Source organism: Erinaceus europaeus, chromosome 5 (genome assembly GCF_950295315.1).
Source record: "Erinaceus europaeus chromosome 5, mEriEur2.1, whole genome shotgun sequence".
Lineage (NCBI taxonomy): Eukaryota > Metazoa > Chordata > Mammalia > Eulipotyphla > Erinaceidae > Erinaceus > Erinaceus europaeus.
Window position 1 is genome coordinate 110,330,867 of NC_080166.1, and position 14,876 is coordinate 110,345,742.

Here is a 14,876-nt window from a genome sequence, read left to right on the forward strand (position 1 = left end):
TGCAGGGCAAGCTGCCCACTGAGACATCAGGAAGCCATTGTAGGAGGACTTTTCCCAGTTGATTAGGGAGTAGTGCTGAATTCAGCTGACATACTCAGGGTTCCTATTCCTGAATTTACTCCATAAGCATTTTATTGAATGCTAATTATTATGTTTCAGTTCCTCTGCTCGATGTTCTGACAGATGTGGGAATAAGTCAAAGTTAATTCTTGCTTTTATTCACTTATTTGAGGAAATTTGCGGTCTCCTGGCAAAACAACAGTGGGTCAGGAGAATCTTTTCAGTGTAGTGTAGGCAACTAAATAAGTGGTGGTGGATGCTACAGAATCAGGAGACATTGTGCTGACTGTCATTCAGGTGGAGGAACTGAGAGCTTTGGGAACATAAAACACAGGTGCTCACATAGTGTGTATGAGCAGGGGTTAGTCAAACCCTCCCTTTAGTAATGAAGTTTATGAAGAGACTAGATTCATGATGTCAATTTAGACCTTTGTTTTCTGCTGTTGTTGGCGGTGGTAGTTTGTTTTTGTTTTAGTAGGAATGGAGAGCTTCACAGGAAGATTGAGCACAGTTTTTGTGAAGAGTGACTTGAGTGGTGTATAGGAGGAATTAAAGAAAGCTCAAAGTCAAATAAGACAGTAACCCTTGCTCAGACAATGAACTTTTGGTCTCAGTTTAACTTTTATTAGTGACTTAATAATAACTTACAGGATAATAAGTTTCAGGGGTATTGTTTCATACTTCATCCACTACTGAAGTTCAGATAGTGAATTTTTGAGGGCTGTTCTCAAAACATGGCCACAAGTGGCTGTTTTCAGTGAGGGGGAAAGAGGAGTTGCATTAGGAGTAGCTTGCCATCTGCACTTATTCTCTCATTGGGAACAGGGGGGATGTCCAGGAAAGCAAAGAATGGTCTGAAAGTAGATTGGGATGGAGGTCATACAAAAAATCCCAGCAACCCATAAAATATTAATTGATGATAAGAGGAAAATGTGCCTCTACTACCAAGGAATAATTGAACTCTTGAGAGTGAGCATGGGTAGTATTTCAGGCTTCTTATCAGTCATTATTTACAGCTCACTAGAAATGAATTTTTAGTTGCTTGTTCAAGACAGGAAATTAATAATGTGGGTCTGGAAACAGGAAAGTTTTTTTTAGTAATGGAGAAGAGATGCACCAAAGGAGTGTTAGAGTATCTGGGCAGTTACTTGAAGATTAAAGGGTGATGAGAAGGGCATTAACTATGGCTGTCTTTCATCTTGTAACTACCCAAGACTATTCAGGGGGGCAACTCCTTTTGCCAGTTAGGATAGAAATCTCCCAAGTACAATATGTGTAATTTTCTCCTTTTCTGTGGCTACCCAGGAGCTATTTTATACCTCCCAAGTGGAAATTGGATTATCAGTCGTGAAGAAGATATGGTGGAATTATTGTGGAGGGCTATTAACTGGTGTCCACATTAAAGAACAATGTTTTCTTTATAATTAAAATGGAATAGTCTACTAAATTGCATCAAACTCATGGTTATTTATAATTGTTTAATCTTTATTTGTTGGATAAAGACAGTCAGAAATTGAGGGGGAAGGGGGTGATAGAGAGGGAGAGAGACAGAAAGACACCTGCAGCCCTGCTTCACCACTTGTGAAGCTTTCCCCCTGCTGGCGGGGGCCAGGGGCTCGAACCTGGCTCCTTGTGCACTGTAACATGTATGCTCAACCAGGTGCGCCACTACCTGGCCCCAGTTATTTACAATTTTAAGACATTTATATTTCTAATCTTTTTTTAAAAAAATTTTTATTTAAGAAAGGATTAACGAACAAAACCATAAGGTAGGAGGGGTACAACTCCACACAATTCCCACCACCCAATCTCCATAACCCACCCCCTCCCCTGATAGCTTTCCCATTCTCTAGCCCTCTGGGAGCATGGACCCAGGGTCATTGAGGGTTGCAGAAGGTAGAAGGTCTGGCTTCTGTAATTGCTTCCCCGCTGAACATGGGCGTTGACTGGTCGGTCCATACTCCCAGTCTGCCTCTCTCTTTCCCTAGTAAGGTGTGTCTCTGGGGAAGCTGAGCTCCAGGACACATTGGTGGGGTCTTCAATCCAGGGAAGCCTGGCCAGCATCCTGGTGGCATCTGGAACCTGGTGATTGAAAAGAGAGTTAACATACGAAGCCAAACAATTTGTTGAGCAATCATGGATCCCAAGCTTGGAATAGTGGAGAGGAAGTGTTAGGGAGGTACTCACTGCAAACTCTAGTGTACTTCTGCTTTCAGGTATATATTTTGCAGTAGTTTATGGATACGTGTGAACATAAGCTCTCTCTCACAGAAACTGGTGTATATCTAGGTTATGGGACTTTGTCAGAAGGTGAACCACCTGAGATGAAATTAGAGTGTACTATAAAAGGAAAGGTCTCACCCGAGTAATGAAGCTGAAGGGTTGTCATTCCACATGTGAAGTCTCTGGACACAGTCTGAGGTGAAGCATGTTGAGGTGGCAATCGTTGCGTTGGTTAGGTTGTGATCGGTGGATGCAATATTATTTGGTATGGATTGGGAGACGCATATGGGAAAGTGGGCCCTATCCAAGGGTTCCAGGACTGGGGGAAGTAGGGGCTCTATAGTGGAGATGTGAGGTTCCTGCTGTCTTAGGGTTCAAAAAGACAATCGATAGTTAACGTTATCATCACATTATTTGGTAATTGGGTTAACTTTGAAAAGTCCTTTTGTTATGGTTTCCTGTACAGTATCCAGTATCTTGTATATAGCTGTGCTATTGGATGCTTCTAATCTACTTGGTCTAGGCTTTTGAGAGAGTCCGCATATCAAATACACAGCCTATATATTAAAAAGTCTCAGTCTGTGTTTTAAAAACTTCGAGACATCCAATTAATTTTCCCCCTCTCGTATTAATTAACTAGTGATTTATATGACTACACTTTATTAGGAGCGTACATAAACACCATTCCCACCACCAAAAGACTGTGTCCCAACCCACCCACCCTCCCCCACCTCCCACCGGCCCAGGAAGCCACATGTCTACCCTCCCCCTCACCACAGGGTTTTTAGGCATAAAAAAAAAAAAAAGCTTTGGAGGTGGTGCAGTGTTGGATCCTCGACCATGAGGTTTGGAGTTCCATTTCCTGCATTGCATGTGCTAAAGCAATGTTCTAGTCTTTGCCCTCTCTCTCTCTCTCCCTCTCTCTCTCTCTCTCTCTCTCGTTAATTAATAAATAAATCAACTTTAAAAAACAGAATATTGAAGGACTAGAGAGATATCCCTACTGCCAGGTGCCTGTCTTTCTGTGTACATGGCCTGTGCTCAAGTGGAAGTACTACGCCAGGGTAAAATTCCCGTGTTATCTTCTCCTCTTCCTATCTCTCTGCCTATCCATTTCTTTATTTATTGTTAAAAATATTTTATTTAGGGGTTGGAGAGATGGCATAATGGTTGTGTGAAAGACTTTCATGCCTAAGGCTCTGTGGTCCCAGGTTCAAACCCTAGCACCACCATGAGTACTGGTCTGGTAGTGTGTGAACTTAAAATAAATAAAATATTTCTATAAATATACCTATTTATAGAAATATTTTATTTATTGGATAGAGACAGACAAATTGAGAGATAAGGGGAAAATAGTGAGAAAAAAAGAAAGACATTTGCAACACTGATTTTACTGCTTGCGAAACTTTTCTTTTTCAGGTGAGGCTTGAATGAAGCATATGTACTTTATGGGGTATTCTGACTTCTGACACCTAGCCATCTGTATGTTTATTTCTTTTTTCTTTTCTTTCTTTCTTTCTTTCTTTTTTTTTTTTTTTTTTTTTACCAGAGCATGTCTCAGCTCTGGCTTATGGCGGTGTGGGGGATTGAACCTGGGACTTGAGAGCCTCAGGCATAAAAGTCTCTTTGCATAACCGTTATGCTATACCCCCACCCTCCTGTATTTCTATGCTTATTTCTATGCAGTCTGAAATTTCTGTGTTACAAAAGGTGTGCTTCTTTCACTGGACACATCTATGAAAATGAAGTTCTTATTTATTGCATTCTGAGTAAAGCAAGCTCTCTTGTTGATGCGTCTTAGGAGAGCTTAGGAGAGGTGAAACTGTGTCACGTTGTCAGGGCTGGAGATACAGGATACCCAAAAGATTACACAGAAGGATGAGTTTGATGTCTGACTGAGAGCCCAGAGGTAACTTTCCTGAACATGCACCAGGAGTGGAGTTGCCTTCACTTCCTTCTGTTCTAGGGTCCTTTTATTAACAAGGTTTACAAAACATCAGGCATTTCAGATATAAAGGGACAGAACAGTGAAGTAAATGATTAAAACATAGGGTGTGCACAGTTTGTAATCACCAGAATCTGGAAGCAGTCCAGATGTCCAACATCAGATAATGACTAAAAAAAATTGTGGTATATATACACAATGGAATACTACTCAGCTATTAAAAATGGTGAAGTTGTTTCCTTTGCATCCTCTTGGATGAAACTTGAGGACATCATGTTGAATGAGATAAGCCAGAAAGAGAAAGACAAATATCAAATGATCTAACTTACTAGCGGGACTTAATAAAGTGGGGCGAGGGAGGGAGAGTGCAAAGTGAAACATGGACAGGACTGGTGTATTGCATGAAAGCAAAGGATTCTGGGGAAGGAGGGTAAGGGAGGAGAGGGAGGAAACTTTGGGGACCTGGTACAGAATGAAATTGTATGCACAGAGGCTGGGTGGTGGCGCACCTGGTTGAACGCACATGTTACAGTGTGCAAGGACCAAGGTTTGAGCCCCCGGTCCCCACCTGCAGGGGGAAAGCTTTGCGAGTGGTGAAGTAGTGCTGCAGGTGTTTCTCTGTCTCTCTCCCTCTCTATCATCCCCTTCCCTCTTAATTTATGGCTGTGTCTATCCAATAAATAAATAAAGATAATAAAAAAAAGAAATTATATGCACATGTCAATGAATCCACTGTAAAGCATTAACCTCCCCTTAAAATAAATAATAAAAAGTCTGTGGTAGATATATCTAAAGATAGTAGATGTAAACTCATAAGTACAGGAATGACTATTGTTTATCAGTATCTTACTGATATTCCTCTTTTATATCAGGGGTTAAGACTTTGTGTTCAGGAGCTGTTGTTGCCCACAGGCTGTTGCCCATTTACCCAGCTATGTTTGAGGAACAAACAGATAGCTTACTAGAAACAGAGCCTTTCAGGTACTGAGTCAGCCTAAAGTTATGGACATCTGATGAGAGTGTTCCTCGACAACATTGTGAGCATATGATACCACAGCTCTGCAAAAATAAGTAAATAAATAGTTTGTTTAGAAATGTTAGCATCTACTGTTCATTTTTGTTGGATTAGAAACTTTAATTTTTTGAGATAAATTATCGATAAGATCATATTTGTCTATGTGCAAAAAAAAAATGGAAAAAGTCAAAAAGTGTACATCCTAGGAACTCAGAAATGAAAGAAGTTAGTAAGGAATAGAAACAAGAGAAAACCATCATCATTCCCAAACTCATCTAGGCAATTGATGGATCGAGTTGAACAGAGCTTGTCATTCTGGAGTGACTCCATCCTTACGTGCTGGCTTTAACAATCTAATAATAAATTTTAGATGGATAATTTTCTTATCTACATAAAATGGTATGACCATCCAGTCTGAAACTTCTGTGTTCCAATAGGCATGCTTCTTTCCCTGGACACATCTATGAGAATGAAGTTCTTATTTCTTGCATTCCGAGTAAAGCAAGCTCTCTTGTTCACGTGTGAGAAACTATAATGCATCTTTCACATTTAGAGTGCCCTCTGAAGCTTTCTGCTTCACAACCTCTTCCTTCTTTCCCTGTTACCTCTAAATTTTTCATACTGTCTTGAGCATCTCTCAAAGAATTGCAAATTCTATCTGGAACATGATTAATTTAGCATGTGGCCTCCTCCAACGAAGTGCTCTGCCATCCATCCTCACACAAGGCTACCTCTCCTTTTGGCTCTTAGCAGGAAAAGTGAATTAAGGCAAAAGCCCAGGTTGTTCAGATGTGCTGCTTGAAAATGAATTTTTACTGTCAGTGCCACGGAGTCAAAAGTGTGGTGTTGCAAAAGTGAAATTACGATATATAGTTGGTGTTATTTTAGTTGCAAAACTCAGTCACCCCATTTCCTTCTCTCAGTTTGCTCTGTGGATCTCTATTATTCTTCATTTGGAAGTGAAAGGCAAACTACAGATATTTCTCCTCCTTAAAGACTCTCTAGCTTTACTGTGTTCACATCTTTGTTTATTTTATCAGTTAATATTTTCTATGAGGTCACTTCCCTCTACAATTGAAATAGACACATTTATTATCCTTGTTGGATTTTTTTTTTTTTTTTGGTAGAACTTAGCCATGAAGACCAATTTCTATATAATCACAGATGGCTTCTGGTGGTACTCTCCAAAGGAATATGCTTCACAGAGTCTTTGACTTGGACCCATTTGGCTTTGTGATTTTTTTGAAGTAGGATGGTCAGAAATCTATTATGTATTCTGGACTAACCTTTTCTTTAGGCTGTACTTTGAAATCTTGTTTGAGTATGTCCACTACAATTTAATTACTTGCTTATCTAAAATGAAGTGTCTGGTGTGTATCAATAGGGCTCAATCCAAATCCATGTTAAGATGACAGTGATGTTCGAGAGGAGGAAGAGGCAGAAAAACAGGGCTACAGAATATTGGATCTCTGAAAATATTGCCTTAATAGCCTGTTGATGAGGCAAAGTTGTGTTTAATTGAGTTGTAATGACAGAAGACCTGATTTCTCCTCCTGGGAAAATCATATGGCAAAAATGTAAACATTTCATTTTACTTATTTTTCTTAAGTATATCCACTGTTTTTTTTTTTTTTTTTTCTGAATACTTGAGTCTTGGGAAGTTGTTTCTTTCTTTTTTTTTTTTTTAAAGATTTTATTTATTTATTAATGAGAAAGATAGGAGGAGAGAGAAAGAACCAGACATCACTCTGTCACATGTGCTGCCAGGGATCGAGCTCAGGACCTCATGCTTGAGAGTCCAAAGCCTTATCACTGCGCTACCTCCTGGACCACATGCAAGTCTTGTATACTACTGCTGTGCTATCTCCTTGGTCCCTAAATTACTTTTAATTTTTGTTTTGTTTCTTTTAAAAAAAATTTATTTCTTTATTGGGGAATTAATGTTTTACATTCAACAGTAAATACAATAGTTTGTTCATGCATAACATTCCTCAGTTTCCCATTTAACAATACAACCCCCTCTATGTCATTTATCATCCTTCATGGACCTGTATTCTCCCCACCCACCCACCCCAGAGTCTTTTACTTTGGTGCGATATGCCAATTACATTTCAGGTTCTACTATGTGCTTCTCTCCTTCCTTTCTTCCTCTCTTCTTTCTTTCTTTCCTTCTTTCCTTTTCCTCCTTCTCCTTCTCTTTCTCCTTCTTTTTTTTTTTTTTTTTTTTTTACCAGAGCACTGATTAGCTCTGGCTTATCGTGGTATGGGGGATTGAACCTGGGACTTTGGCACCTTAGGCATGAGAGTATCTTTGCATAACCATTATGCTATCTAACCCCATCCTGCTTCTCTCTTTTCTATTTTGCTTTGTTCTTCTCACTCTCTTGCTGTTGGGGGCCCCTGTGACTCCTCACCTTGATCGCTTCAACTCAAGTTGTCCACTGGATTGTTTCTGAGCTTCTTCCTATGCTGTGGCTTGGAAAAACTCTTGTGACTGAACTAGGGCCAGCTTTGATAGGGCTTATCTCATTTGTTAATGTTTTCTCAAAATTACTATTTTGAGAAAACATTACTATATCTTTTTTCTATAATTTTATATAATTAGTATATCTTATTTTCCTGATGCTTGGTGTCTTGAAAACATTGTTTTATTTATTTTGTCTGTTTTTCTTAAAGGTTTATTTTATTTGTTACACATGAAAGAATGAGTTTCATGTGAGACAGAAAAAGAGACAAGTTAAGACACCACTCTGGTACATGTGATGTGATGCCAGCAATCAAACTAGGAATCTTAGACATATAAGTCACATGCCCTACCTGTTTAACTATTTACCCCAGCTGCTGTCTGTATTTTTCAGTTGTTTCAGACAAGAAGGGTAAATCTGTTACTCTCTCTTAACGAGAAGCAAAAATCTGAAAAGGGGGAATAAGAACTTAACAAGTTAGGATCTAATGTTGAAGAAAGTCAAATTAAAAGTGCCATTTATGGGGGTCGAGCGGTGGCGCAGTGGGTTAAGCGCATGTGGCGCAAAGCGCAAGGACCGGCGTAAGAATCCCGGTTCGAGCCCCGGGCTCCCCACCTGCAGGGGAGTCGCCTCACAGGTGGTGAAGCAGGTCTGCAGGTGTCTTTCTCTTCCCCTCTCTGTCTTCCCCTCCTCTCTCCATTTCTCTCTGTCCTGTCCAACAACGAACAACATCAACAATGGCAATAATAATAACCACAGCGAGGCTACAACAACAAGGGCAACAAAAGGGGGAAAAATGGCCTCCAGGAGCGGTGGATTCGTGGTGCAGGCACCGAGCCCAGCAATAACCTTGGAGGAAACAAAAAAAAAGTGCCATTTATATAGGCCAACAAACTGAAAGAGAGTGCTCAATGATTCAATACAGTAACCCGAGGAAATGGAGGCTTAGAAAAGAAAAAAATGACCTGTTTACCAAACAGTTATTGTCTAGAGATTTGATGGTGACTTGGGTTGCATTTCCCTTGACTTTTGGCATTATATTTGGAAAGACAAAATAAAAAGAATCTTTCTTTCCTTCTTTCTTTCTTTCTTTCTTTTTTCTTCTCCTTCTCACTATTAGTGGGTCCTAGGGAAGAAGACTAGTTTGAACTAGTATGAAGTTAGAGTAGTCCTGGGAAAAAAAAGTGAGATACCAGAGACCAGAGGAATAATTTAGTGCAAATCTTTTTATCTACTAGCTTCCAATATCCTGCTTCCTGATTTTAACTACACTTTGTTGGTGGCAGGTGAGCCACAACCCAGAGGTAAATGAAGGTACACAAGGTATGAATATCAGTGTAGTCTACCCAGGCAATGGGAGTGTTTGGATAATGGTTAATAATATGATATCACTGTGGTAGAAGATGATTATAAAAATGTATGGCAAAGTCAAATAGCTTAAGGAATAAGGGGCAGATCTTGGAGACAGTTAATGGCATTTCTTCATGATGTTTGTTGTACAAGTCCAAGATGATGTCAAAATCTGGAGGTGAAAAGAGATGCACCTGTACTATATAGGAAGGTTGATGCCTGTGAAGATTGATTTTGGGGTGGGTAATTTATAGAAAGGACAAAAAAAAAAGAAAGTGTATTATGGGTAGATGATGAGGTTTGAAGAGGAAGGGGACTAAAGAGAATCAGACAGTTGGGTGAGAATTAAACCAAAACTATTCAAGTGATGACACAAGGACCAGGGAAAGACTATGAGGGAGAATAGTCAGGAAGAAGAGGTTTAAAGAGAGAAGAGGCAGAGACAAATGTAGATATTTCTAGCTTAAACTATGGTGAAGACTGAGACAAATTGAGGAGATGTGGAGAGGCCAGGTTGGCAAAAATATATTTGTTTTATTTTAAATTCTCCTAGTATTCTTTTTTTCCCCTTATGGACACAGCACTAAAATACCTTTTTTTCAGAAAAAAAAATCAGCAGGCAGAAAACTAAGTGTTTTGTAGACTGTGATTTATGGTACACTGTGGTTGGGTAAGTTTTACTCTCTTTGGCCTAAGAACTCAAAAGAGAGTTCTTCCTGGGACACATAGTCTGATTTTGTGCTTCTGTATTTTACTAGGGAATTGAAATGCACCACTTCAGAGTGAATTAGCAGTAAGTTTGTACATTCTTCTGCTTTGCAGAATTCAAATAGTTTCTTAGGGAATACATTCTCTGTTTTTCCACACCGTTCCCTTATTCCCCAAACAGATTATTGTGTATTTCTCATATTTCCCAGTGTCATCAGAACAAGGGCACAAGGGAGAGATCAGGCATATGGCTTGATAATTTTACACTTGAGACAGTGATATGTAGGGTCTGAAGTCTCTAAAATCCTTAAGACTCTTGGGTACAGGTATCTTTTGTTCCAGTGAAAAACCACCACAGCACATGGAACAATTACCAAGGGTGTATCAGAAACTCTTATTATTCATCATCTGGGAACATTTCATATTGTTTCCTCAATGCAGAAACTTGTATTTGTGACATATTGCAATTAAGTAGGACCTTTCTCTGTCCTATCAAATAAATAAGAAGAAGAGGAGGAGGAACAGGAAGAAGAAGGCCTTTGTTAATATTATTGGGACTAGCACTTAGCAAATGCAGAGGAAATATCTCTTACCTCTCCTTTTAATGTTTTCTTCCCATATTTAATCTTGTGAGAGTACCTTCCCTTTCTTTTCCACCCTCTATATTATAACACTCATGCTTGAGAAGTATCACAAACTGACTTCCTTGAGTGACAACTTGGAGAAATACTTAATTCTAGTACCACCCAGAAGAACTGTTTGATTAATCTCATTTAGGAGAAGAAGAAGCTTCAGAAGTGGCATGTATTTGAAAATAGTCATTTGTGTAGTAGACTTGCATATTTATATGTGTGACATCCAGATGTGCCCAGAAAAATGAAACCAGAAGTGCCTTCTGGTCTAGAAGGTGAAAGAGAGAAAACCCAAAAGTCTAATTCAGTTTAAACTCTAGTTTGACACAATTTAAACAGCCCTGTATCTCTTAAATGCAGATAGACTTAACAGATCTGAGTTTGGGCATTACAAAAATTTAGGCTTGCTGAGTTGCTTATTGCTGGCTCTTTCTTCCTTCTTTGCTACAAGATGTTATCAGTTCTGTACTTTTGGTATTTTCTGACCTGAATAAGGAGACCTTGGGATTTCTGGCATACACCTTGGCCTACCTCTTAACCACTATGTTCTGTGACAGTGTCCCTTGACTTGCAGGTGCTACTTACTGTCTCCCTAGGCCATCGGGGCTCTTCCAGCTGTGTGACCTCTTCTTTCCTGCTTGGCTGGGTCCTGATATTTCTCCATCTCAGGTGCCAGGCATCCCCTAGCCATATTTACAGCTCTATGGAGGCATTTGGGGGACACATGGAGTCCCTCTAGAGACCCAAGAGTGACTGAGAAAGGGTCCTTTCTGCCTGCTCATCATGCAGGCTATGTACTGTGTCCTAGTGCTAGGTTAGAGTGAGTACTGTTGGTTCACTATGAAGTGACCCTGTAACAAGGAGAAAAAGGGACCCTGCTCTGGGTATGGATTTGGGTCTCTGTGTCTCATCAGGCATCATTAGGTAGGGCAACCATGTAACTTTCAGTCTAAATTGGGACACTTCTGAGGCTGACAGGGTGTTAAAATAAGAATATGCAATGTTTCAAATTGTATTTTACTGACTGATACATTGTTTTATTATTTTGATGGAGTTTCAGATAATTCAGGTGAGTTTAATGTAGTATATACAGGTTTTAATTTATAATGCTCTGCACCCAAGCCCACATAATGTTAATATCCAAAGATGATCAATTAAAATTTAAAAAGTTACTTCAAATTAAATTTCTTCTGGTTAAAAATAAAAATGATAGTTAGCCATGAACAGGTGGAAACAAGGATAGATATCCCCCTATTGTTGATGTTCCTAGGAGGATCTCCAGCAAAGCATTTGGGTACTGGAGCAAGTGCTGCAGGGCTGACAAACTATCTCAAAATCCAAAGAACTGAATGGGGATAAATGCACAATGGTTATGTGAAGAGACTCTCACGCCTGAGGCGCCAAAGTCCCAGGTTCAGTTCCCCTATACCACCATAAGCCAGATCTGAGCAGTGCTCTGGTAAACAACAACAACAACAAAACAAACAAACAAACAAAACACAAAAAAACCCCAAGAACTGAAATTTATACCAAAGAGATTGTGTGGGAAGGTTTCCAAGTCCTGGCTGCGTCGAGGACACCAGGTCACAGAGAGGGCATTCTTGGTTCCCAATGGAGTGGTAGTCACCAGCAGGGCAAGGGGCATCACAGTAGAGGCAAAGGGACCCACATTTAGCATTATTTTTCTCTATTAGCTCATGTTTTAATTGAGCAAAATCTAGAGATGCTTGGACTTTGGCTCTTTTATTATTTTTATAAGAGTGACCAGAGCTAGAAGTCATGGTTTAGACAGGGAAATCCCTAGAACAATGAGGGAAGGCAGCAGAGGAAACTCCCTTCCACCCTCATCCCCCAAGTGGCTGGTAAGGTCAGGATGAGAAAAAAATCACTACAGAGTTCTTGAGGGAAGGGTGGGTCATAGCTCCTTGACAGATAGTGAAATCCTAGAATCAGCATGATAATCATGACATAGGAAATGCTGCTTTAAAGAATGTAGTAAAAAGACTTGAGATATGGTGGGCTAAGCAAAGAAATATATTAAAGTTTATCAGATGAAGTGAAATAAAAGAAGTTCTAATTATTTTCAGGTGAGCGGAATGGCTTTTCCATCACTGTCATTAGCAAACTGACTTCAACTTTGACTTAAGTTTTCAGATGATTAATATGACAGAAATAGAACATAATCCCAATTTTTATAAATAAAATAGAAAATAGTAACCTTAAGTTTTTAGTGAAAAGAGTGCTGAGATTCTGGGAGAGGAAATTCAAGTCATAAAATGCAGTCCAGGTACATGTGGCAGGGGTTTTGCTAGAAGTGGCTTTGTTAGTGCAGATCTTACGCTAGCTCTTTTGACCTGATTGACTTTCGGTGAGCTCCCAGGAAAATGGAAGCAGGAAAATGCCCAGATATGATTTTCTATCAGTTTTTTAAAAAGGAAATCAAGAAGTTTTATTGGGTAGTAACAGTGAGTGAGCACAGGGATTTAAACAGTAGAGTCATGATGAAATTTGGGTTTTAGCAGATCACTCTGGCGCCATTTGGAGGCAGAAAAGAGAAATGGCATCAAGATGATCAATACTTCTGGGATGGTGGCCAGAAAAGAAGCAAAAATCTCCAGAAAACAGCATTTATCTGAAACCAAAGGCCATCAATACAAAACAGAAGAAGCTCTGGGAAGCCAAATCTCATCAAGGTGAGTCTAATGCTCTTGAGGACAACAAAGAATAGAAGTCAGGCAGAGAGAGATATCAGAAGGAGATAATTTCTGTAGCCTAGGGGAATATCTTATTTTGTCATGCTACTCTGAAGTAGTTTATTCTAAGGTTTTTCTTTTTTCAAACGGAAAGTCAGGTTTATTTTTATGTATACATGCAACATTGCTATCTTGAGCCTCTCAAACAAATGTCAGGATGATACTTTGAATCAAGACATCACATTGTCTTTATACCACTCTAAGGAATGAACTCAGAGCCCTGTACATGTGCAACACCACCTCTGAGTGCCCCCCCCCCCCGTCCAATCTTTTCATTTGTTATTTTAGGGAGGGAGAAAGAGAGAAGGGAAAATATCAGAGACAGAGACAAACAGATGAGATACCATGTAGCTCCCCAGCTGCTGCCTGTGATGTTCCTATGTGGTGCTCAGGCTTGAATCCAGGTCTCATACATGGCAAGGTTTGTGCTCTATAATCTATCTTCTGCCTTTGAATCAAAAAGATTTGAAAAGCAAACTATGTTGTAAAGAGCTAAAAGGAAGAATCTTCCAGAAACTATAATAAGTAATGGGTATAGTTTTGAAGCATTTGGATTAAAAATGTAAATGTTTACAAATACATTTTAGCTTACTATGTCTTATTTCCTAGCAAAGCCATTTTAGGTGGAGTAGGGACAATGAATGCTTCATTTTGTGCTTTGCATCCTGAGATGCTTTGGTCTCTCTTATTGTCTCTTAGTTGTCCACATTTTCCATGGCAAACCAAAATTTCATATTACTGGAGTTACTCTTGGTAATCAGTTTGATCTAGTACAATTTGCATTCCTACTTTTGTTGTTGTTAAAAAAAAGCAAAACAGAAAAAATATATTTTAACTTATGCTGTCTACCCATTAGAACTCTGCCAGTGGGGATTTTGCTATGAGGATGCTTTATCTAAGCAGCTGTATTCTGTTATCGAGTATCTTGTGATTTGCCTCAAGGAAAATGTCTGTATACCCAGACTGTTTGATTGCAGCTCTTGTCTTTGACTTTTTGAGGCTGACTGTCTTTTTATGCTATCAGGTGTCACTAGCAGTGAGCAGTGGGGTAGTGTTTTCCCTGTAGCCACTGATGTCAGTCTTGGCAAACTCCAATTCCAGGTCTTATCTGCCCAGTTAGGAGTACTTTTTTTTTGTACTGCTAGTGCCCTCCACACCCCCTCAAATCAGAATCCTGAGATAATAACAGCTACAAAGCTATAGTAACCCCCCCCCCCAAATAATAATCTGTCCAGGTACATTCTCAGGGACTTATAGCCTATGGAAAATTTCATTCCAGCAATCTTATGTATCCTCAGGGAATAGCTCTCAAACATGTTCAGGATTTTCTCTTTCCCTGGTCCAATTTGCTTTTATAATGCTCCTGTTTCTGGGGAAATTTACCTGGTTATCCTGACCTATCTCTGAGATCCCCACTAAGGAAGGCCTGGGCATAGAATGCCTCCTGTGCCCCCAGAATTTTGTAACCATTGAGAAGATGGTGTCAATGGAAGAGAAGTCACTGGAAGATTAGTATCCATACCTTGATTGCTTTCCTTGAGTAAGCTATTGCCCTTGGACCAGGGTTAAACATTTTCATAGCTGACTCTTTGCCCAGAATTTAGGTGCCAGTCATTCAGACATCCATGGCAGTCCTTGCTCATAGCCTCTGGTTGTTGTAGGACCATGGGTCTCTGGTCTGTTGACTGACTGAGGAAAATGGCATATGTGGAGATACAAGGGTAA